Source organism: Pantherophis guttatus, chromosome 6, assembly GCF_059756535.1.
Source record: "Pantherophis guttatus breed Tessera chromosome 6, ASM5975653v1, whole genome shotgun sequence".
Classification (NCBI taxonomy): domain Eukaryota; kingdom Metazoa; phylum Chordata; class Lepidosauria; order Squamata; family Colubridae; genus Pantherophis; species Pantherophis guttatus.
The window spans coordinates 103850477-103872073 of record NC_142068.1 but is presented as its reverse complement, the minus strand read 5'-3'; the positions used below and the strand labels follow the sequence as shown (position 1 = coordinate 103872073).

The window sequence follows — 21597 nt, the reverse complement described above, 5'->3', positions numbered from 1 at the left end:
CAACTGGATATACAGCACCCTTTAGGGAGGCCCTCTCTAAGTGGAGACAAGTCAACGTCTTTGTTCACTTCATAGAATTTGTTTCCATTATATACATAATTCTTCCTTTCCATTTAACAATTATGCGTTTGCCAGGACCCATTGAGGGGAAAGTCTGGATCCTCACAAGTTTTGCATTATACAGAATAAACAAGCACAGACTTTACAAATACATTCATAGTATTTGGACATTTGGTTTTCTGTCTAAAAAAAGGCCAATGGATGATGCCTTTGAACCCTATTTCTTTCTGGAACGCCAGTTTCAAAGTCACTATTTCCACTGTTCTCTTTCAAAGCATGTCTTTTCTGTCAAAGGCCGGAGAAGATGCACCCAGAAAGCTCCACTGGGGACCCAAGAGAAAACAAACAAGATCCAGATCAGAAATGACTACCAAGATTACAGTATGATGAAGACTCTGGCCCAGGCCTTGAATGCTGCCTATTCCTCCAGACTGAGGAGGAGAAGGAAGGAGGGTGAAGAGATGTTGGGGGCGCCAAGGCTGCAACCATGGCAGGTATGGGGTCCCGATATGGATCCATTAATCTTAGTCCCTTTGGAGGAGGAATCTTGAGGAGGAGGGGAACCATCTCAACCTTCTTATGCTGCAGATGTGGACCATCTAATTGCTCCTGTCTGACACTGCAGAATAACAGTGAGCAGATCTGAAGTTTCTGTCTAACCTCTTTCAGTTGTGGGAAGAGTGTTGTATCCTCCCTTGTCCAACTGAGAGATTTTGTTAATTTGGAGAAGCTGCTCTCATAATCTTCTCCTTTTCTTTTCTCAAGACTCACTTTCAATTTATAGTCAAGTACGATTTTGGGATCATTTTCATAAACACGTATTTATTTATTTACAAATAATTCAAGATGGCAAATGAATCCAACACAGCTTCCTCCTTTAATCAATCAATTTTTATTACTGTCACAGACCAGCATTGCAAATAGAAACATTCAAAGTAATAATAAAGAAAAATAAAAATAAAAGATAGTCAATGGGCAGTTAGAGTCTGCCTAATTTTGCGTACAGCAGAACAGAATTTAGCCCCATTCAGAGAAACTGCTTGGGACTCATCTGATAATTGCAGTTGCACATAACAACCTCAGTATTTCCCGGATATTTTATTAGGAGAGGAGAGGCATTATAAAATGAGTCCGTGAGTTCCTGATAGAAGATGCAGCATAGGAGGAGACCATGAGCTGCAGTTCCAGTGGCCCCTTGTCCATAGGGTCATAGAAATGTTGCTCATGCAATATTTCTTTTTATCGGCCCTCTAAGACTGCTGTGGGAACTGTGTTGTAGCATGCTAAAATGAATGCCCTTAGTCTTATTTTTGTCGTGGTTATTCAATATAAATATCTCGCTGCTTTAAAAGGGGAAGTTTGACTGCTCAAAGAAACATTTATGGGAAGAGCAGCCCAATCTTGTAGGATTTCCAGATCCTTGATCCCTTGTTTGAGTTCACTAAATGCACTAACTCATCCCCCATCATTTGATCCCCCTTCTCTGGAGAAGCCAAGATACCGGAGTTTTTGTAAGATGGCCCTCAACTATCCTGATTCAAAACTGTAAGGAAAGAACTCAAATCTCTAAGGGAAAAGAGTTTTAACCAAGGTGCAAAAATGTAAATCTATGCACCAGTTTTTACTTTGGCTAGTCCTGCCTCTCTCCTTAGTGCTACATTTGGGGCGCAGGACGCTACCTGAAATATGGTTCCTAGGAATTTGGATTGCACTCTTTCCAGAGGAGTAAAATAGGAGTAAGGTCCCAGACTGAGTACCAAGGACTAGTTGTGTTCATTTTCCCCACTACAAGCACAACCCTGTGAGGTGAGTTGGGCTGAGAGAGAGTGACTGGCCCACAGTTGCCCAACTTCCTTCTATGAGCAAGGTAGAACTTGAACTCACAGCTCTTGCTTTCTAGCCTTAGCCATCAAGCCAAACTGCCCCTTATATATCCTTGTCAAGCTATGCATAATCCTTCATCCAGTGTATCATTAATTTTCTGTTGAAAGAAAATTCCTGAGTTCATTCCCCAGCTGGGACATGGCCTCAGATGCTGAGAAGAAATGGATTCAGAAGCAGCTGCCAGAAAGCAGAATTCCTTTATTGTAGGAAGGCAAGAAGCAGAAGTGAGACAGCTCGAGGGTTCCTGGCTTGCAAGCAGCTTGGAAGTGTGAATCTTAGCCTTTTATGTTTAGTTCCCCTTTGAAGGTCCTGCAGCTTGATGTTGTGCTTCTGATTGTCTTGGGTTTTGTTTTCCTGTTTTTCTGGTTAATCCTGTTCCTGGACCTTTGAGTTATCTTGTCCCAAGGGTTAATCCTGTCAGGGGGCAGGAAGAGGGAGTTTCGGTTTACCTTGGAGAGTTTATTTTTAGCCTGATTCCCCTTATCTTAATGGCTCTACTTAAGTGTTAGTTTTGTAACAGCTGTTAGCAGGGCTGCTCTGAGTTTTCCTTTCAGCTGGTGCTTCTTGGTTTTCTTAAAGGGGGAAGGGCTGGCTTGAATCTCTTGGCACTGTTTTCTGAGGTTTCTGGCACTGTCCTTTTGGGGTGTACTTCCCACAGTTCCCACAGTTTATCAACTCCTAAAAGCTGCTTTTTACTTGGTTTATGGCCTCTTTGGTTCCCGGTGCAGGAAAGGAGGCAAGAAAGGCACCAAGAAGAAAGTGGTGGACCCCTTCTCAAAGAAGGATTGGTATGATGTCAAGGCTCTGGCAATGTTCAATATTCGAAACATTGGAAAGACATTAGTTACCAGGACTCAGGGAACAAAAATTGCCTCTGATGGACTGAAAGGCCATGAATTTGAAGTAAGCCTTGCTGACCTACAGAATGATGAAGTTGCCTTCTGTAAATTCAAGACAATTACAGAGGACGTCCAGGGGGAAAACTGCCTGACAAACTTTCATGGCATGGATCTCACACGGGATAAAATGTGTCCAATGGTTAAGAAATGGCAGACTATGATTGAAGCCCACATCGATGTCAAAACGACAGATGGGTATCTTCTATGCCTTTTCTGTGTTGGCTTCACCCAGAAAAGAACCAACTAGATTCGCAAGACTTCCTATGCTCAGCACCAGCAGGTCCGCCAAATCCGCAAAAACAATGATGGAAATCATGACACGTGAAGTACAAACAAATGACTTGAAATAAGTTGTCAATAAACTAATTCCAGACGGCATTGGTAAAGAAATAGAAAAGGCACGTCAATCAACCTACCCCCTTCATGATGTCTATATTCGCAAAGTCAAAATGCTGAAGAAGCCCAAGTTTGAATTGGGCAAATGGAAGGAACTGGACGGGGAAGATGGTGGTGCTGGAAAACCATCTGGTGATGAAACCAAAGTAGAAGGAGCTGATGGATATGAGCCCCCTGTGCAAGAATCTGTTTAAAATCAGATACAAAATAAAAGACTTCATCTAAAAAAAAAACCCTGCTTTTTACTCATCCATTTCTTTCTAGGAGGAAATCATAAATATTTTTCTGGATCAAATTATATTTGCCTAAAATTCTTCTAAATCTTTCATCAAATCTTGCATCACAGAGATTTATTATTTCTAATATATTGACAAAATTGATGACTTAGGACAAATTGTTGTTCATAACTACCCAATTTGATGAGTAAGATTAAAAAGACTAAAAATTATATAGTACTGTTATATTAGCATCATTTTAAAGACAGTTTTTATCCACTTAAGTATCATACCATCCGCTCCTCACTTAATAGGTTTCTAATCACATCACAAAATTGTTTGTTACTATTTTCTGAGATCAATTTATATCAGCACTATCTTCATAATATATTTAGGAAATGTAAGAATAATGTGAGATTAACATATAAATATCACGTACATTTTATGACCACCTTTCCTATCATCTATTTAGGAAGTGTAATGGTTTGTGAGGAAACCTTTTGGGAGAAGAGATGCTGCCTGGGGAAGGATCAGAGAAGGGGCTGGGGGGAAATCCTGCAGCTGCATAAAAGGGCAGAAATGGAAGCTCAAAAAGGCCCCTCCCTCACTTCTCAGGATAAGAAAAGAGTTGGTGGGAGATTTACACTTTCAGATTTACAATGTTCTGTTAATGTTGCATTATAATAAAGTAGAATTAGCAACTCTGGTTGTGTTTCCCATCTGGATTACGAGGGAGAAGATTAGCCTGGCAATTTTTTTTTATATAAAAAGTTAAAAACAAACAAACAAACATATAATACATCAGTCCTTCCGTGTGTCATCTCAGTGTTTCTTTGGTGACTTCTTCTTCTTTTGTTACTCCTCTTCCTCTTATTTCTTCCTTAATAAATCCCATTTCTCTCTCTCAATATTTTCCCCAAAATATTGGGGAAAATGTAACTTTCTCCTATTTGCTTATCAAATTCTTTATCTATATGTCTTTTCTATCCAATCATAAAATTTCTCCCATATCTTAAAATATTCCATATCCTCTTTCTCTTTAATCATTAAAGTTAATGTATTCATCTCTACGCAGTTCAAAATTGTTCTAATTACTTTCCCTTCTAAAGGGATTTTCTCTGCTTTCCATCTTTGTGCAAATTCTATTTAGAAATGACAGATCTGGATAGGATGCTCATGGGAACAGAGGACAAAATAATTTTAAAAATTTATAACTTTTTTCTTAGTATTGAATTAGAATAAGAGCAAATAAAAGAAACAATAATTGCATGGACAAAAAATTGTGGATACTCAATTGAGCTTGATAGATGGCAACAGTTTTGGGAAAGGAACTATAAACTAACAATGTTGACTGCATATAAAGACAATCAATATAAAATGTTTTACATATGGCATATGCCTCCTGAAAAATTGGCAAAAATGTTTAAAGATAAATCAGCTAAATGATGGAAATGCCACCAAATACCAAGATCTTATTATCATATGTGGTGGACTTCTCCAGAAGCTAAAGTTTATTGGAGCAGAATTAAGATATGGATAGAAGAAATGACTCAACAACATATTGATTTAAAACTTGAGTTGCTCCTACTGGGTATCTTACCAGAGAAAATTAGTAAAGAAAATGTATATTTGATTATACATATAATAACTGCAGCCTGGCAACTTTGTTCTTGACAAATCCATGCTTTCTGGTAATCAGATTGTTGATTGCAAAGTTTTTTAAAATAATCACTTTTCTTTTCTTCAATTTATTTGTCACCTGCTCTAGAATGTTACCAATAATTGAATAATTGTGTCTATTATATTTTCTCAATATGTACAACTTTTAATCATTTTGTTCACTTTTGGAGATAGTGAAGGTATGCACAAGTGAGAGAACTGTAAAAGAAAGATTCAAATATGGGATAAGTAATGAAGTTTTGTGCTTTTAAAATTCATGGATATTTCAATTCTAGTTTCATCCCTTTTTGGAGAAGAATGAATTTTGGAATATTTCTGAGACCAAACTGTACTTGGACCAAAATGGAGAGGTAGCAGGAGATCTGGGCATACAAATCTTTTTGGTTCTCCCCAAGGAAGATCCCAACAAAGGGATTCTGGGGACTTTTGAAAGACAGAGACTTACTATCATTCAAGAGATTCTTTCACAGCTCAAGTTGCTTAACAAGGTGGGTGAAATCTGGTGTCTTGGTTCTGTTTTTCCAAAGCCTGGGGGCCCATTTCAAGTGGGCTCAGCCCAGTCCCCAAGGTGGTTGACCTTCCATGAGAATGGAATATGGGGAGTAGAAACTTGATCATCTTCTTAGACTGCTTGGGAGGCTTCAGCATTGCTCCATTTTATGAACCATCTACAGTTTAGTATCTCCATCAGACTGGTGAGAAACCCACAAGGGCTGGAGATTGTGCTGCTGAGAGGTTCAGGTTTGTTTGCTTCTTGTGCCCAAAACAGCAAAGAAGAAGGCAATTCTGTTGACCAGGGCTCGAATCCAGATGAAATTGAAATTGAATCATGATTGGATGGAGGTCCTTTTGGTGCCATTGGGAAGGAAGCTTCATCTTGTCCTGCTTGGGGAAAAGTGTTCCCCGAAAGGGCAGGTTCATAGCCTGGGATGCTCTTAAAGAGACCAGACCTGGTCAGAGTTATCCATGCCTTCCTTTCACACACACACACACACACACACACACACACACACACACACACACCGAGATAGAGCAATAGGCCTTTTGCTACTGACTTATAAGAAGGTCTTCATCTGAAATCCCCCAGAATGCCATTGTCAGCTACCTTAAGACTCTCTGGGGGAGGGAAAGGATAAATTTGGGCCTTTCTTTCCATGCCTGCTGGTGACCCCTAATTTTAGTTGTTCAATAGAAAGGATGTTGGCTACTTAGCCTGGGCCTTTGAAGTGTCCCTTCCAGGATCCATACTTTTGTCTCACATGTTTCAGCAAAAGGAGCCTGGATAGCTCAACAGACAGAGGACTGTAAGACCAGCTGTCTGCAATTAAAGTAAGATCGAATCTCGCCAGGACTCAAGGTTGACTCAGCCTTCCATCCTTTCTAAGGTAGGTAAATTGAGGACCCAGTTTGTGGGGGCAATAAGCTGACTTTGTATAAATATACAAAAGTGTTGTGGCCCCGCCCTCTGAGCCTATCCCATCAGAGGAAGAAAGCTCCGAGCATGAGGAAGAGGAGTCAGCCAGGCCTCCCTCTCCAGGCCCCTCCCCTCTGGCACTGTCTCAGGTGCCGGCCGAGGGAGAGGAGATTAGCAGGGAGACAGGTGTCTCGGATGAGAGTGAGGGAGAGACATCATTCCTGGATGCACGCCTCCGAAGGCGTGATAAACGATTGCAGCAGCTCAGGAGGCGTGCTAGGGATTAGAACTGAGTCACTGGACCACACCCCAGAGACTATATAATAGAGGGTGGTGGCCAGTGATCCCTGTGACAAACAAAAATAAACCTTGGATAGTCACTAAAGCCTCGTCCGAAACTGCTGAGAGGAATATTTATTTTTGTTGGACTCTTGTACGCTGAGTATATTATCTTTCTGTTTTCTGTGGAAATAAAAGCACTTGGCAGACGGTGTGTATATCGCTGCCAAGTTGGAGATAAAGACCTGGGTGTGTTCCAAGTGCTTCCTTAACCCTCGGCTGGCTGTGTTTGTGTGTGTGTGTGGACGGGGACAGATCACAAAAGTATGAAGGCTATTGCTTTTTTTTTCCATATTTTTTTTATTATTAACATATATATAACAAGAGAAATTAACATACATAACATACATGAATCATAATATATAATATATAACAATATACAGAATACAAACAATCAACGAGTGCTCCCCCACCCCTCGGGATCATTCCTGCTTCCAGAATCTTAAAGCTTCTTCTGTTGGTGGTATCCCTCTTCCTCCAGAAAATACATATATGTTTCCAGATTCTATTGAATTTGTTTACCTTCATTATGCCCCTCCTTACTTTAATATTGCAAGTCAATTTGTCATTTATGGCAATATCCCATACTTCCTTATACCATTCTTCCAAACTATAAACACCTCGTGTCTTCCAGTTCCTAGAAATCATTAACCTTGCTGCGGTCAACAAATTTATTATCAATTCTTTAGTCTCTTTTTTACATTTTATATCTTCCAATAGTGAGAGTAATGCTACCTTTGGTGCCTCTTCTACCTTTATTCCTACAATTTCTTCTATCTCCTTAAACACCATCTTCCACAATTTTTGCACAAATTTACAATCCCACCACATATGTAAATACGTTCCTTTTTCCCCACAACCTCTCCAACAGTTATCTGAATAGTGCTGATTCATATTGCTTAATCTAACAGGAGTTAAGTACCACCTCCATACCATTTTGTAGTAATTCTCTTTTATTCTTACTGACATATTTCTCAATACTCTTTGTTGCCAAATTCTGTCCCAACTCTGTTGCCCTATTTGTATCTTCAAATCGGTTTCCCATACCATCTTTCCTAAATTTCCCTTCTCCTCTTCCTCCAACAATATTTTATAGATTCCTCTCATTAAGCCTTTTATCCCTTTATTTTCTTCCTTTACAGTTTGATTTTTTTCAATTAATTCCTCAAACCTCATTAACTTAAGGCTATTGCTTAATGCACTGTAAACCACCCTGAGTCTCCGGAGAAGGGCGGCATATAAATCAAATTAAAAAAAAAAGTGTTTTGTCCATATAAGGGCACCCGCCGGGGATTGGCTAATCCGCCGGCTGGAGATTCAAACCACTGTCTGCTGGGCGGTGCGACTGCTGGAGTGCTTAAAAGGAGAGCTCCGGCAGCGCAGCAGCAGTCTGTTCTTGTACTCAATAAAGTATTGAATGGATCACGCTGGTCACGTCTTCTTTTCCCTGCACCTGATCTAACACTGGCGACGAAGGACTCAAGAACCAAAGTGAAGAACCTCGAGTGACACCAGCACCAAACAAAGAGCTGAAGTCACAGCACCAAGGCCACCGACAGCATGGCAGCACCCGAAACCGCAATGCTCGCGATCGCGCCTTTCTGACCAGGGAAGGAAAAGTGGAAATCTTACATGATCAGATTCTGGCAATTCCTGAGAGGCAACAACTTCAGAGACCTCGACAATGACCGCGGAAGAGCCTTGTTCCTGGGCCATTGTGGCTCTGAGGTCCTGGAGATGGCCGTCGACCTCGTGGCACCAAGGGACATCGAGGAGATGCCATGGACTGATCTACAACAAGTCCTACAGGAGCACTATGCTCCCATGGGGACACCAGTCGCCAACAGATTCAACTTCCACCAGAGAGACCAGAAGGAAGGTGAATCCATCACTTTGTGGCCGCACTTTGTCAAATAGCAGCAAATTGTGAGTTTGACAATGTTGATAATGCCATCAGTGATCGGATCGACTTTGGCATGAGAGACAGAGCCCTCCAGAAGAAATTCCTGAGCAGAAAAAAGCTGTTGCTCAAGGATGTCGTGGAGGAAGCCACAGCGGCAGAAATGTCAGAAAAAGCAGCTGCCGCGATGATGAAAGCGAAGGGGTGCACAAAATCCAAAAGGCCCCCCAAAGCTCCACGGATGACTCCACAGCTGCATCAGAATCCGAAGAAGAGATGGCTGTCCACAAAGTATCCAGACCACTGAGGCAGGAAACCGCACAACATGGCAACTGGGGAGAGTGCTGCGGCAGTTGCAGAGGGGACCATGCCAGGGCATCGTGCCGTTGGAGAGATGCCACCTGCAGATGCTGCCTGAAGAGGGGGCACATCGCAGAGGCCTGCAGAGCTGCAGACCCATCCCCCGAACCACCCAAGCACCAGAATTGTGAAATCCGGAAAGATTACCAGAGGTCATCCAAACAGTCCTCTGGCCAATCTAGACGTGGAGAGGAAGAGTTTTCCAGGAGCGGGGCGGTCCATCAGATGACCATCGCTCACACCAACACAGACAACGCCACCAAATTCCACGTGACCGTCCACGTGGAAGGGTCCCCATGCTCAATGGAGGTAGACTCGGGCTCGATCTACTCCATCATGGACTGGCATCAGCTGAAGCACCTGAAGCCCAACTTCAGCAAGCGAGAGCTGAAACTCGAAATTCGAAGCTCATCGACTTCGGAGGAAACCCCATTGGAGTCCTAGGGAGAGCATGCATACAAGTCTCCTACAACCAGTTCCATGGCAGCCTGCCCATCACAGTCGTGGAGCACCGCCCTGAGTCCGAAAGGAGAAGGGCGGTATAGAAATTTGAATAAAGTAAAGTAAAGTAAAGTAAAGCACAGCCGCCCGAACCTGCTAGGAGTGGAGTGGTTCCAGCCACTAGGGCTCACAATTGGAGGGATTCACCAGATCCAGAAAGATGAACTCGATAACATCATCAAAGAGTTCAAGGAAGTCTTCGATGGTAAGCTGGGGAAATTCGTGGGGAAGCCAATCTCCTTCAATTTAGACAAATCAATCACACCAATTAGGCTGAAGCCCCGCAGGGTTCCGTTTGCTTTGAGGCCGAAAGTAGATGCTCAGCTAGATAAGCTGATCGCCCAAGGCGTGTTGGAACCGATCGATCATGCAACATGGGAGACCCCCATTGTGACCCCCATGAAGCATGATGGGTCTGTGCGCATCTGTGCTGATTATAAATGTTCAATCAACAAGGCTTTGCAACAGAGCGCATATCCAGTTCCAGTGGTGCAACACCTGTTGCATTCACTCGGAAGTGGGTCAATATTTGCTAAACTGGACCTGGCCCAGGCTTACCAGCAACTGCCAGTTGACGAAAAAACAGCGGAGGCACAAACAATTGTCACCCACAGAGGCACATTTAAATGTAACCGCCTCCAATTTGGGATCAGCATAGCCCCAGGGATTTTCCAATCAATGATGGAACGCCTTCTCCAAGGCATTCCAGGGGTGGTGTCGTACTTTGATGACGTCTTGATCTCAGGGGACTCCAAGATACAACTGATTGAACGGCTAAGGCAAGTCCTACAGTGGTTCAAGGAGAAGGGTCTGCGAGTCCAGAGAGATAAGTGCATCATCGGAGTCCAGGAAGTCGAGTTCCTGGGCTATCTCATCGATGGCACAGGTATACATCCCACCAAAAACAAGGTTAAGGCAATACATGAAGCTCCCAGCCCAAAAAACAAAGTGGAGCTTCAGGCTTTCTTAGGCTTACTCAACTTCTATAGTGTTTTCCTAAAACAGAAAGCCACGGCCGCAGAGCCACTCCATCGGCTGCTGGGGAAAGTGGTTTCCTGGAAATGGGAGGAAGAGGAGGAAGCGGCATTCAGAGCAATTAAAAAGCTACTTTCCTCGGACAGTGTGCTCATGCAATATCATGAGACACTTCCCCTCCTCCTGACCTGCAATGCATCACCCTACGGGGTCAGAGCAGGACTCAGCCAAGAACTGCCCAACGGCTCAGAAGCTCCCATCGCTTATTTCTCAAAGACCATGTCCAGCGCTGAAAGGAACTACAGCCAGCTGGACAAAGAGGCATTGGCCATCGTGGCAGGCACCAAATGCTTCCACGAATACCTTTATGGCAGGACTTTCACCATAGTGACTGATCACAAACCGTTGCTGGGACTGCTGGCAGGGGACAAGCCCACCCCGGCATTCATGTCACCCAGAATGACACAATGGGCAATTTTCTTAGTGGGTTACTCCTACCGACTAGTTCACAAACCCAGAAAGGCAATAGGGAACGCAGACGCGTTAAGCAGATGCCCATCCAGAGACCCAGTAGAAGACTCCGCAGCCACTCTCGGACTATTCCACATTGACTCTGACGTAAACTGCCCAGTCACATCCACAGATGTGGCAGCCCACACCCAGAAGGACCCAATCCTCAAGCAAGTTAGAACCTGGGTCCTGCGAGGCTGGCCAACTGAGAAACCCGCAGAGAAATTCAGCCCATTCGCAAGGAAGCAGCAGGAGCTGTCCACAATGAGAGGCTGTCTGCTATGGGGAGAAAGAGTGCTGATTCCCAGCACTCTGCAACGAAAGACACTGGAAACCCTCCACAGCGGGCACCCCGGCATCGTGCGGATGAAAAGACTGGCACGGAGTTATGTCTGGTGGCCATCCATGGACAAGGACATTGAAGAATGGGTCACCAGATGTGACCCGTGCCAAGAGGTACGCCCCACAGGCCCAAACCTCAGAGTGGGAGATGCCTAGCAGCCCCTGGGCACGGGTACATATTGACTTCGCGGGTCCAATGCAAGGGCAATACCTCCTAATAGTTGTAGACGCATACTCCAAATGGCTAGAGGTCATCCCCATGGCATCTACCATGTCCGAAGCCACCATCAGGGCGCTCCGGTGTCTATTCGCAACACACAGGCTGCCGGACGTCTTGGTATCTGACAATGGACCCCAATTAACATCCAAAATGATGGAGAAGTTCCTGGCCGGAAGAGGCATCCACCATGCCCTATCAGCACCCTACAGGCCAGCTGGGAATGGACAGGTGGAAAGGATGGTGAGGCTCACCAAGGAGGCGCTCACCAAGATGGGCACGGGCGACTGGCAGGAAAGAATCGACTCCTTCCTCCTCACCCAACACATCATGCTGCATGCCACCACCCACAAGAGCCCAGCTGAACTGTTGATGGGCAGGAGACTAAGGTCACCCTTGGACCGGCTGCACCCACAGTACAATCCAGAGGTGACAGCAACTGCCAGCCGCCCACTTCACGCCTTCACCATAGGATATCCGGTTTTTGCCCTGAATTTCCATGGCTCTCCGAAGTGGCTGAAGGGGAAGATAGAGAGCACAACCGGCCCGAAGTCCTACTGAGTAGAGCTGGAAGATGGACAGGTCTGTAGACGTCACATCGACCAGCTCCGGAAAAGGTGGAGGAAAGTAGGACAAAACCAGCCAGACGAGGTAGACCAGCAACACCCCAGCGAGGTAGACCTGCAACACCCCAGCGAGGTAGACCTGCAACACCCGGCAAGGTAGACCTGCAACACTCCACCGAGGGAGGCTGCAACACCCAGATGAGATAGGCCTACCATCCCCCGCCAAGGTAGGCCTGCGACACCCCAACGAGGTGAAGAGGCAACAATCCACCCATCAATGGCAGCGACGTTCCCAAGGAGTAGACCGGTGACTTTCCCACCCAGGGCAAACCCCAGCCACCCGGCGGGGGCATCAGTTGGGCCCAGAGCAAGGATGATCACCACTCAAAGGCTGCAGTAGACCCGGGACTACCAGAAGAGGGCACACCACAGCACATGGGTGAGGTTGGCCTACACCACCCCGGCGAGGGAGACCTCCACCCACCCATGGAGGCAGCCCAGCAACACTCCGGCATAGGAGACCCCAGCCATCGACCATCAGCAGACCGGGGACAAGTGCGTGAGGGAAGCCTACAACGATCCGGCCAGGTGGGCCAGTGCCACCCCAGCGAGGGAGACCTCCACCACCCCATAGCGGCAGCCCAACAACAACTCAGCAAGGACAGCCACCGCCGCCCCAGCAGGGTAGAACAACGTCGTCATGGCAAGGAGGGCCTCCGCCACCCCGCCCAGGGAGGCCTGCACCAGCCCGGCGAGGTCAGCCGACATGGACAACAACAACCATGACAGCCACCGTCGGTCGGGACCCGAGGTCACCAACACAAGACACCCCCACGACAACGGGGGCCAGAGAAGGGGAAGTGAAAACCAGGGACTTACCAAGACTCAGAAGCTCTTCCCCGGTCTGGGCCGAGCGACCGCAGCGAGACGACCGATGCACAGGCCAGAAGGAAGACCATCAGAACCAGCGATCTGAGGTTCAAGGCCCGGCCGGAGGCGCTGGGGTGGACCCCGCACACTCGATGGCCGAACTGGGTCCGGATCCAGGGAGGGAGCCAGGAGACACAGGAGCCCCGTCCGTCCGAGTCGGCATCAACGAGCAAGTGAGACTGCGCAGGTCAACTAGGACGACCAGTCGTCCCACGTACCTGCGCGACTACGTGACTTTTATTAACATTGACTGACAGTTTGCTAACTAGGAGGGGAGGAGTGTTATGTCCATATAAGGGCACCCGCCGGAGATTGACTAATCCGCCGGCGGGAGATTCAAACCGCTGTCTCCTGGGCGGTGCGACTGCTGGAGCGCTTCAAAGGAGAGCTCCAGCAGCGCAGCAGCAGTCTGTTCTTGTACTCAATAAAGTATTGAATGGATCACGCTGGTCACGTCTTCTTTTCCCTGTGCCTGATCTAACAAAAAGATTCATGGCTTTTTGAGGGACACGTTCTCGTGACTTCACCTCCATCCTATCTCACTCCAGTTGTAGAAACTAGGCAGACAATTTTAGTCTTAGACCATCAGCATGGCAGTCATATAAATTGAAGAAATAAATGTACAAATCAACAAAGAATATCTCCTTTAAACTTGACAGTCCTAATTTGTTAACTAGGAGATGGTTTTGGACTATTTTCAAAAGGGAAAAAACTTTGCAGTTTTTATATAGTCCAAAAATTTTTTTTTCTGGGTCATATTGTTCAGAGGTTTCCTTTCTTCATCACACTTTTATTCTTCTTGAATCATTCTTATAGAATAAAGGTTTACTAAATCTTTTATACTAAGGTTTATTTTCAAATTTAATATTAGTAAATCATCTTATTTTAAAATCATGGCTCTATGAAGAATGGAGGAATGTGTCTTAATAGGGCTAATCCTGGCTACGTGTGTTAGTAAGAGCCTGAGGAGGAACCAACTGGTTGTCACTGAATGCTTAAATTGTTTCTGAATTCCATCTTTAAATGCCAGAAGCAAACAGGAGGAACTAAATTAAGAATCTGTCACTAGTTACAACTTCTACATCTGTTTTGAATGATTCAGAGATTTCATATTTACCTCAGTGAAGACCACAAGCTATTTGGCTAGTGTCCATGTCTACCTCCATTTTCCATGGATGGAGAGTCCTAACACATTTTCTTTGCCATTCCTTTTTTTTCCTGCTTAGTCTCTGCCTCAGTCCAAATGTGTGGAAAGTTGTCATCCTGGATTTGTCAAGAGGGCTCGAGAAGGAGAGCCAGTTTGTTGCTATGACTGCGTTTCTTGTCCGGAGGGGACCATCTCCATTCAGGAAGGTGGGTGACACTGAGGAAAATGGAAGGTCTTGTGGAAATGGATCCATCCAGAGCATTTTGAGGAAAGTACATGTGGGTGTGGCAGATTGGGCAAACTTTACTCCTGCCAGAGAAAATATCCCTTCTGCTTTTTAGTGTGGATGTGCTCTTACAGTATGTGTCTACATTCACCTTTCTAGGAACATATGAGTTGTTTGAAACTGGAGGAATTGTTTTAGGTCCATATCTGAGAAGGATTATTATAATGCAATCTATATGAGCTTCTCCTTTTTAGATCACTGAGAAGATGTTGTCCATAATGAGGTGGTTGGAAGAGTTATGGGTGCACCTCATTATGCCCGTACTAGAACTGCTCTAATGGACATTCCAGATTATTTACAGGAGGAGCTTTCTCTGCCAGACAATGAGATTTTACATGATAGGCATCCTCGGGGTTCAGACTTTTAAAAAATGCCATCTGAAAGGACTTAGGAAGTGTGCCTAGAAAGATTAACAAATTGGCTATTTACCTCTAATAATTAGGTTACTATGACGATACTATGAAGATTCTCCACATCACACAGGAAATCATTCAGGCCTAGGACTTCCACCAGTCTCACAGACCTTATTTATTTATTTATTTTTATTTATATTTAAATTTATATACCGCCCTTCCCCTGAAGGACTCAGGGCGGTGAACAGCCAAAGGTAAAAATCATAGAATATAGAAATTTAAAAGTAATTTAAAATATATTAAACAATTTGGCCCAACAATTAAAATATCCCATTTAAAATTAAAATTAAAATTAAACAATTGGAGAAGTTAGGCCAGCCCGGCTTGTTGAAATAAAAAAATCTTGAGGGCCCGGCGGAAAGTACGTAAATCCGGAATCGTCCGTATCTCCGGGAGGAGCTCATTCCAGAGGGCAGGTGCTCCCACAGAGAAAGCTCTCCCCCTGGGTGTCGCCAGTCGACATTGTTTCACCGATGGCACCCCGAGGAGCCCCTCTTTGTGGGAGCATACTGGCCGGTGGGAGGTTCTCGATGGCAGAAGGTGGTCTTGTAGATATCCAGGTCCTAAGTCATGGAGCGCTCTAAAGGTCACCACCAACATCTTGAATCGCACCTGGAGGACCACCAGAAGCCAACGCAGCTCATGCAGGAGAGGTGTTACATAGGAGTGCCATGACGCTCCCATTAGCTTTATATTGTTTAGAAAATGTTTTTCTTATTTTCTTTATGTGGAGACATTAAGAAATGCAACTTGGAAAATGCTCCTGGGATCACCTGTTGCCCCAAGAAGATATTAATAAAATTGTTAAGAAACACTTCTTGGAAAATGCCTGTGGAATCAGCTGTTGTTCCAAGATTTTCCTGAAATGAAAAGAACAGAATGTTAAAGAAATATTGTTTTTTGTCTTTCTCAGACACAGAAAAATGCACCAAGTGTCCAGATGAAAAATGTCCAAATGAGGACAGAGTCCAATGTATCCCAAAAGTTCTCACCTTCCTGTCTTATGAAGAACGTCTGGGCATCATCCTGGTTTCTTTTGCTCTATTTTTGTTTCTAAATTCAGGCCTTGTTTTAATCATCTTCATTAAATACCGAGAAACTCCCCTTGTCAAAGCCAACAACCGGGACCTCTCCTACATCCTCCTGGTCTCCCTCCTGCTTTGCTTCTTGTCTCCTTCTCTCTTCATTGGTCAACCAAGGAAAGCCACCTGCCTTTTCCAACAAACGGTCTTCAGCATCATCTTCTCAGTTGCCGTTTCTTCTCTCTTGGCCAAAACCATCATGGTGGTGTTGGCTTTCCTGGCCACAAAACCAGGAAACCGAGTGAAGAGATGGTTGGGGAAGAGCTTGGCCAACTCCATCATCCTCTCTTGTTCAGCTGTCCAAATTATCATCTGCTCCACCTGGCTGGGAGTTTCTCCCCCTTTCCCTGACTCTGACTTCCACTCCCAGCCTGGAGAGATCATCCTGCAATGCAATGAAGGAGCCATTGTCATGTTCTACGTCACCCTCAGCTACATGGGCTTCCTGGCTGCCATCTGCTTCACGGTGGCTTTCCTGGCCAGGAATCTGCCTGGGGCCTTCAACGAAGCCAAGCTGATCACCTTCAGCATGCTGGTCTTCTGCAGTGTCTGGGTGACTTTTGTGCCCACCTACCTGAGCACCAAAGGGAAATATATGGTGGCTGTGCAGGTCTTCTCCATTCTGGCCTCCAGTGCTGGTCTGCTGGGCTGCATCTTCATCCCCAAGTGCTACATTATCCTTCTGAGGCCAGACCTGAACACCAAGGAGCAGCTCACAGCCAGAACAAATGTGGAGATGTGAGACAGAGGAATTTCAAGTCTCAACAGGTTTCAAGAGGCCAAACATAGAAAATGATCCAAGCTGTTCTCTATTCATGATAAAATCGCTCGGATTCGGGAAGGCTTAGACTCCAACTGGGTGAATCCAGGGGAGGAGACAAGAGTAGGTCTTGAGAATATTATCTGGGAGGAGTTTGATCCTGTGGCTCCCGAGGATGTGGACAGGGTTCTGGGTAAGATTAGTGCTGCCATGTGTTTATTGGACCCGTGTCCCTCCTGGTTGGTACTGGCCTCCCGGGAGGTTACACGAGGCTGGCTCCAGGGAATTATAAATGCTTCTCTGAGTGAGGGTGCCTTTCCTGCCACCTTGAAAGAAGTGGTGGTGAGGCCCTTCCTCAAAAAGCCTTCCCTGAACCCGGCTGAATTAGCTAACTACCGTCCAGTCTCCAACCTTCGTTTTGTGGTGAAGGTTGTTGAGAATGTGGTGGCACGACAGCTTCCCCAGCACCTGGATGAAGCTATCTAGCTATCTGGACCCATACCAGTCGGGCTTCAGGCAGAGGTACAGCACAGAAATGGCATTGCTCGCGTTGGTGGATGATTTCTGGAGGGCTCAGGACAGGGTTGCTCCTCTGTCCTGGTCCTATTAGATCTCTCAACAGCTTTTGATACCATCGACCATGGTATCATACTGCAACGGTAGAGGAGGTTAGGAATAGGGGGCACCATTTTGCGGTGGTTCTCTTCCTTCCTCTCCAACCGTTCACAGTTTGTGTTGGTAGGGGGTCAGAGGTCGACCTCGAGGCGCCTCACATGGGGAGTACCGCAAGGGTCGGTCCTCTCGCCCCTTCTGTTCAACATTTATGTATGAAGCGCTGGGTGAGATCATCCGTGGTTTTGGGGTCAGAGTCCATCAGTACGCTGATGATACTCAGCTGTACATCTCCACCCCAGACCACCCCAAGGATGCCCTTGATGTGATGTCTCGCTGCCTGGAGGCCGTGCGGGTCTGGATGGGGAGAAATAGGCTCAGACTCAACCCTTCCAAGACCGAGTGGCTGTGGCTTCCAGCATCCTGATATCGTCAGCTGGTGCCATTGCTGACTATTGGGGGTGAGTCTTTGCCCCCCACAGAGAGGGCTTGCAATCTGGGTGTCCTCCTGGATGCACGGCTGTCTTTAGAAGAGCATATGACGGCCGTGGCCAGGGGGGCTTTTTATTAGGTTCGCCTGATTGGTCAGTTGCAGCCCTTTCTGGACCGGGATGCCTTGCGCACGGTCACTCATGCCCTTGTCACCTCCCGGCTGAACTATTGTAATGCTCTCTACATGGGGCTCACTTGAAGAGCACTTGAAGGCTCCAGCTTGTCCAGAATGCGGTCACGTGGGTGGTTATGGGCGCAACCCATTGCGCCCACATGACACCCCTCCTGCACGAGCTGCACTGGCTCCCAATGGTCTTCCAGGTGCGATTCAAGGTGTTGGTTACCACGTTTAAAGCGCTCCATGGCATTGGGCCCGGGTACCTTCGAGACCATCTTCTGCCACCAGTAGCCTACCACCGGCCAGTTCACTCCCACAGAGAGGGTCTCCTCAGGGTGCCATCGGCCAAGTTATGTCGGCCGGCGACACCCAGGGGGAGGGCCTTCTCTGTTGGAGCCCCTGCCCTGTGGAATGAACTGCCCCCGGAAATGCGTAAGATCTCTGAACTCCGTGTATTTCGCTGTGCCCTCAAGACCCTGTTGTTCCGCCAGGCCGGGCTATCAATGTAATGATTTTTAAATTGGGTGTTTTAAATTTTTGGGGTTTTAAATTTGAGCCGAAATTATTTAATAATTTTAATTATTTTTAACTGATGTCTGTCTTTGCGCTTTTAATAGGCTGTACACCACCCTAAGTCCTTCGGGAGAAGGGCAGTATAGAAATAAATTTATTTATTTATTTATTTATTATTTATTTATGAGTGGGCCAATGATTTTTCTTGAAATACCAGTAATTAAAGATTGTGAGGGAAACCAATTTGTTGGAGGAATTCAAATGTGTGTTAACAAGATAAAAATATAGAAGGAATATATGTGGCAACACTGAGACCCTTATTTCTCAATACATTTATAGAAACTTAACGCTTCATTGAGTGAGGGTTACTTCCCCACTGCCTTGAAAGAGGCGGTGGTGAGGCCTCTCCTCAAGAAGCCGTCCCTGGATCCGGCAATATTGGCCAACTATCATCCTGTCTCCAACCTTCACTTTGTGGCGAAGGTTGTTGAGAGTGTGGTCGCATGACAGTTTCCGCAATTCCTGGAGGAAACATCTTATCTAGATCCATTCCAGTTGGGTTTCAGGTCTGGGCACAGCACGGAAACGGCATTGGTCGCGTTGGTTGATGATCTCTGGAGGGCTCGGGACAGGGGTTGCTCCTCTGTTCTGGTCCTGTTAGACCTCTCAGCGGCTTTTGATACCATCGACCATGGTATCATGCTGCACCGGCTGGAAGAGTTGTGGGTGGGAGGCACCGTGTTACGGTGGTTCTCCTCCTTTCTCTCCGACCGGTCGCAGTTTGTGTTGGCAGGGGGGCAGAGGTCGACCTCGAGGCCTCTCATTTGTGGAGTGCCGCAGGGATCGGTCCTCTTGCCCCTTCTGTTCAACATTTATGTGAAGCCGCTGGGCGAGATCATCCGTGGCTTTGGGGTGAGATACCACCAGTACGCTGATGACACCCAGCTGTACATCTCCACCCCAGGCCGCCCCAACGATGCCCTTGAAGTGATGTCCCAGTGCCTGCAGGCTGTGCGGGTCTGGATGGGGAGGAACAGGCTCAAGCTCAACCCTTCCAAGACTGAGTGGCTGTGGCTCCCGGCATCCCGATATAGTCAGTTGACTCCATCACTGACTATTGGGGGCGAGTCATTGGCCCCCACAGAGAGGGCTCGCAATCTGGGAGTCCTCCTGGATATGCAGCTGTCCTTGGAGGAACATCTGACGGCTGTAACCAGGAGACCTTTTGTCAGGTTCGCCTGATTCGCCAGTTGCGGCCCTTTCTTGATCGGGATTCCCTGTGCACAGTCACTCATGCCCTCGTCACCTCTCGCCTTGACTACTGCAACGCTCTCTACATGGGGCTCCCCTTGAGGAGCACCCGGAGGCTCCAGCTGGTCCAGAATGCAGCAGCGCGGGTAGTGACGGGAGCAGCATGGCGCTTCCATGTAACACCGTTCCTGTGCGAGCTGCACTGGCTCGCGGTGGTCTTCCGGGTGCACTTCAAGGTGTTGGTTATCACCTTCAAAGCGCTCCATGGCATAGGGCCTAGCTATCTTCGAGACCGCCTGCTGCTACCGACGACCTCCCATCAACCCGTGCGCTCCCACAGAGAGGGCCTCCTCAGGGTGCCATCAGCCAGACAGTGTAGGCTGGTGACCCCCAGGGGTAGGGCCTTCTCTGTGGGGGCACCTACCCTCTGGAATCAGCTCCCCCCAGAGATAAGGAGAATCCAGGACCTCAGTGCCTTCTGTCGTGCCCTTAAAACCCATTTTTTCAAGCAAGCCGGGCTGGCTTAAGATGAAATTTTTAATTTTTTAAATGTTTTAAACGTTTTAATTGATAATGAGTTTTAATTGGGCCAAATTTATATATCTTTTAATTGTTTTATAATATTTGTCCTGCATGTTTTTTTAATTTTGGCTGTACACCGCCCTGAGTCCTCAGGGAGAAGGGCGGTATAGAAATTCAATAATAAATAAATAAATAAATAAATAAATAAATAAATAAATAAATAAATAAATAAAACTGTGATGGAAATGAAAGTGGTTTTTTAACACTTTTTGGAAAGAACTGAGCCTTGCTAATTATGAATATTGGTGCTTACCTTATCTATTAAATATGCATATGTATGATTATCATTTTTTGTTCTTTCTTTCATGAAATATATAAATATGAGGGCATCCTTTTATCTGTGGAATTTCATTCACTATTTTATGGAGGAAACTTTCTTCTCTGGACAATGAATAAATAATAACTGCAGTGAATTTTGATTATTGCTTTTTTGGCTCCTGCATTCGATTCCACAAAAACTGGTGTCAGGAGTGGGATTCCCAATCTTTGATCAGCAACCAGGAGCAACAGCTGGGGAACCCCTTAGGATGAGTGTTGTGAGACTGATCCCATGTGCTTTCCTGATGCAACATAGAGACACCGTTTAGGAATGTGTTCTTTAACATTAATTTGTAGAAATATTTTCAATTCTTTTTGGATCATATCCACATATTGTTTCTCATTTATAATATCTCTATCTATCATCCATCTTTTATGCTCTTGGTGTCCCTTCCATGTTATTTCAATAGGGCTATGATCAGCCCATGTGTTAGTTGTAATTTCTATTTGTTTAATATCTGCTATGAGCTCTGCCGTCATCCAAGCCATGTCAATTCTGGACCACCATTGATGTGGATTTGAGTAGAATGTGTATTGTTGTTTATTATAATTGATTTCCCTCCAGGCATCTTGTAATTGAAATTCTTCTACTATATCGTAAAATGTTTCTGGAAGTGTTTTTTTCCTGGATTTGTTTTGTTTACAACTCCGATAGTCTTTCTCTGTGTTTACAATTGCATTATAATCTCCAATTATACATATGTTTTGGTAGTCCAATTCCTTAATTTTATTGTGTATCTTTTTGAAATAATCAATTTGGGTTCCATTTGATGCATAAAGTGATACTAATAATATCTTTTTCCTTTCTGTTTCAATTTCGACCATCAACGTCCTA

At 45.6% G+C, this 21597-nt stretch overlaps 1 pseudogene; it reads left to right on the top strand.

Annotated features, from left to right (window-relative positions):
* The first annotated feature begins 547 nt into the window (after window positions 1–547).
* Window positions 548–3472, top strand: LOC117667817 (small ribosomal subunit protein eS1 pseudogene; annotated as a pseudogene).
* Window positions 3473–21597: the final 18125 nt, after the last annotated feature.